This window comes from Diabrotica virgifera, chromosome 5 (assembly GCF_917563875.1).
Source record: "Diabrotica virgifera virgifera chromosome 5, PGI_DIABVI_V3a".
Taxonomy (NCBI): Eukaryota; Metazoa; Arthropoda; class Insecta; order Coleoptera; family Chrysomelidae; genus Diabrotica; species Diabrotica virgifera.
Window position 1 is genome coordinate 118,798,669 of NC_065447.1, and position 4,636 is coordinate 118,803,304.

At 32.7% G+C, this 4,636-nt stretch overlaps 1 long non-coding RNA gene across 1 annotated transcript; it reads right to left on the bottom strand.

Moving 5' to 3' along the window:
* Positions 1-704: 704 nt before the first annotated feature.
* Positions 705-2,528, bottom strand: LOC126884337 (uncharacterized). Its single transcript, XR_007697964.1, has 3 exons — positions 2,183-2,528; positions 1,949-2,097; positions 705-972 (listed from the first exon to the last, which is right to left on the bottom strand). It is a non-coding gene; the product is annotated as an uncharacterized LOC126884337 (long non-coding RNA).
* Positions 2,529-4,636: the final 2,108 nt, after the last annotated feature.

The window sequence follows — 4,636 nt, forward strand, 5'->3', positions numbered from 1 at the left end:
TTTAGCATTTGCCTCTAAATCACCGCCTTTGAAATCAATAGGCAGTGATGTGTTGTTGCCATATCAATTTCTAAAAGTAAAAGTTGATATAAAAATAGTGTTTTTCAAACTAAGCAAAACGAACATATATAGTCGTACCGAATTTATTTTGCAAACATGAAGTTGGTCAAGTGCAATCAATTACACAGTTTAAAAAAATACCTCTAATACAAAGTATAACAATACTTGAATATATGCTATACAGGGTGTTATAACAGAAAAAAATAATAAGCAGTAGAATATGATCGCCGTTTACAATTAAAAGAAAATATGATTTAAAAATTGTGGCCTATGGAAAGTTTTTGTTATCAATGGGTTAAAGTGTTTTTCACTCAATAATATGTAGTATGTGTAATAATATGTGTAGAGCACCAATTCAAGTTAAACTTGTTATTGATTTTTGTGTTTGTTATTGTTTTGTATTTTTTATGACTCTGTAAGCATTGTCTATAAAATTGTACAATTCTCCATGATAATAATGCATATTTCTATTCTAAGTTGTCTATTTCTTAAACCAAAGCATTGATTATTACTACGAAATATTATTTTGTAGAAGTTGTCAAACAAATAAAATATTTGGGAATTATTATTGATAATTTATTTATCAACATTAAAAACGATTTATTGATTACAGTTCATTTATTTAATGGAAATTAAGGTAATAATAATAATAATAATGTTTATTCAACACAAATATAACAATATACATAAAATAATAAACTATAAAATCTTCATGCGACTAAAAACATATCAAAGTGTAGATATAGTTAATAAGAATAAATATAGGAAGCCACAAGAAAATAAATTTGCACGTAGCTATAGCCCAAAGTAACTCCTGTTGTTTATCCAAATCTTCACTAGTCAAAAGCCTTTAAAGTAAAGTTCCAGCAGTTTTTCCTTTTTCTACATATATAAAATAGCTGGTGTTTGTTCCTAAAAACAAATACATAAATAAAAATTTTACGTTGTGTACCATAAAAATCATACAAATGTGGAAAGTACCACAAAAGTACAGTACACACTTGATACTCCTACATGCTCGGTAGTCTGACCTTTTGGTCCCATACCTGTCGGACTATCAAGGGACAACTGTATTTTAATATTAGGACAGTTATACCTATAAGGTTTAGGTTAGTTTAGTTAGTTTTATATAAGGGCAGTTGCCATAATAAGCCACAACAAAAAGGTATTAAAAGAAAAAGCTATAGACCTGAAATGGGAAGCTACTATGTTTAGTTTATATATAAATGAAAGTAAAACAAAATATATAGAGTGCACAAAGTAAAATCAACATGAACATCTGAAGGTAGAAAACCATACCTACGAATATGCCTCCCATTTTCACTACCCAGACTCAATAATAAATGACAACAACGCCAGTCAAGAAAAGCATGGATTCTTAGCAGCAATAATGATTTTATGCATACAAAGACTTGGCGAAAAGTAAGTTACTAAGTCTAACGTTAGAATCTACAAAACAAATCTACACATTGCAGTGATGGTTTGTGGAGAATTAAAATGAACACGAGCTGGATAATACTAATGCAGAGCGCAGATATTGTTAGAATTGTAAAATCTCAAAGACTAAATTGGCTTGATCACTCAGAAAGAATGCCAGATAATCGAGCTGTACAAGTAATCCAGAGATGGAAGCCCCAAGGAAATAGAACAAGAGGAAGGGCCCATAAAAGATGGATAGACGATATAGAGGGGGATCTTAAAACCATGAACATCAGAAAAGTATCTGGCAGGGCAGAATGTTGTTAAGCACACCAAGACTCACAAAGGGTTGTAGCATCATTAGAAAAAGATTGAAGGACAGTTTAGGCTATATGCATTAAAACATGGTGAGCTTTGCTTTGCATCTAACCATATTGTAATAAACTATATCTTAATATCTTATACTTACATAGTCGAGAGAAGTCTCTTCATTATTTTCTTTACATTTACTTCTTTCATCAGCTCTTCTCTTGCATTCTAAATCACCTTTTCTTTTTATTGCCTGCTTTGGTAACCCATGTTTTAGTTTGGAATATCTTTTTAAAGTGGCTGGCTTTCCTAATAATTTAGTTTGAATTATTACTTAGGTACATCTTTATTATTGTAGACATTTTTTAAAAACCTTATTAATTGAATTACTTACCACTTTTATACAATGTTTATTTCATATTTTAATTTTAGTTCTGTTCTCCTTATGGCTTTTACATATCCATTAATCAATCCATTGTTCTCGACTTTGTTTTGTTCAGTTTTGTTCATAACTTCATAACTATTTAAATTTATATTTAAAAGATAATCTGTCAATTGTCAAATTGGTGTCAAATATTGAGATTTTAGTGACTTGGCAACGTTGGATCAAGTGTGCGAATTAAGGTTTCGTATCAAAAGTACCCTCTCGGACTGTGCCATAGCCACCTTTACTTAACAAGCCATGAAGTTGAAACTTGGCAACATCTATTGGTAGACCGATTAATTCTGACAGTTCTCATTTTTTTTAAATAATTTTCACTGTATTTACAGAGAAACTGAAATATTTTACAATATTTCGTGCTCCAAATTATAAAGAACATTAAAAGGTATGTTATTAAGATGATTTTAGTTCAATATAATATATTTTATATAAACTTGCGTGCATATAGAAATCCGTTCACTTAAAATTTTTGTCATTTTTAATGTCTTATATTTTCTAAACTTGTTGGCAGATTTAAGTGATTTTTTTAATATGTTATAGCCTAATTCTTTAACAATACCGCTGTAATATTATTGTTGCTAACCAGTTAAATTTTTATGGTGTACCGGTCATTTATAAAATACTGAAATTAATACCCAACTATCGACTCCGGTTTTCTTAACATTCTGTTTTTTTTTTATTAATTCGCTTATGTTTAAAAACTAGATTTGTTATTTATCAATTCAGGGTGTTTCCAAATAAGTGCGACAAACTTTAAGGGGAAAGGAACAAAATGCAAAATTTTGACGCCTGTATTTTAAATGTAATCATTTTTTTCGAAATCTGAGAAAACTAATAAGTATTTTTGAAAAATTTAAACGCAGAATAAAAGATTACTTTAGGTTTGTTCCAACACGACCGAGAACCGTCACGAAACGGTAACGCTCCTGCGCAGTAAACAAAATCCGTTCCAACAAAAATATGATCGTCATCGGATCGTCCATCCCACTGTTCCAACAAGAATTGTGATCTTTTAGTGACGGTTTCGTGATGATCATTTCAGTAATCGGGAAATAGGGTTTTTCATTGATTGTCATTTGTTTCGAGCTTTTGTCATGTGTCACCTAATATTAATATATCAAGGGCATACGTCTTTAGCTTTTATCATTGGATATACCAACAACAAAATAGATATTGATAGATAAATCAGTTATCAGTCAGGTAACCGTTCCAACATCGGTTTCTAAATTACCGTCATGGGACGATAACTGGGCGATACAATTACGAACATGCGCACAACAAACGGTACAAGTAGTTTCGTGACGGTTTCTGGACCGTCCAAAAGTTCATGTTGGAACAAACCTTTTATTACCGAGGGCCAAAAGTCCCTCAGAATGAATAAAAAGTTTTGTTTAATGACATATTTGAAACTAAAAATCACACTAAATTTTCCCAGTTTTTCACCCCTGTAACTTATTAAAATAAACATAGAAGTTTTCAGGGACTTTGGGCCCTTGGTCCTAACGTAATCTTTCACTCTGCGTTTAAATTTTTGAAAAATACTTATTAGTTTTCTTAGGATTCGAAAAAAATGAATCCCGTTTATATTCTTGTTATTGGTTTTTTTTTTGTATAATAAACGTCAGTACCGGCACTAGGGTATGAGGCGCCCGCCTGAAAAACTAGCATAGACGCCCTTCGGTTCCTTTTAAATTAATATTTTATATCGCAGCAGCGGAAAAAATCTCATTTTGGCGCCCCCAAACAGGGGCGCCCGCCTGCAGTGCATCCCTTGCAGGCCCGTTATCGCCGGCCCTGATAAACGTTACTTATAAGGAATTACTTTTAATACTATTTTTTACAAACTTCCAATTAATAATATTTTCTTGTTTGACTCAAAAAATACTATAAATTTTACCAGAATTTGTACTTTAAAGTCGTAGTTTCGAAAGCGGTAGTCCGAAAGTCAGACTACGGACGTCATCAATTGCGACGTTGCCTTTGTCTCTTCATGGCTTGTAAAGTAAAGGTGGCTATGACTGTGCTCTCGGCCCTTTATTTGACAGCTCGACAGTGTTGCCAGATTTAATACGACGCGCGGTAGTTCAAAAGTTCAAATAAAAATGACCATGATCAGAGCCACCTTTACTTAACAAGCCATCATCATTCTCTTTGCCATATCCCTATGCGGGGTCGGCTTCTCTAATTGCATTTCTCCATACAATTCTATCTTGAGTCATATCAATATTAATCCCCTTTACCAACATGTCCTGCCTAATCGTCTCCCCCCACGTCCTCTTTGGTCTTCCTCTCCTACTCCTTCCAGGAATCTGCACTTCAGCAATTCTTCGTATTGGGTGATTAGCATCTCGACGTTGAACATGACCAAACCATCTCAACCTTGTATATTTGCTGGTTCGGTTTAGG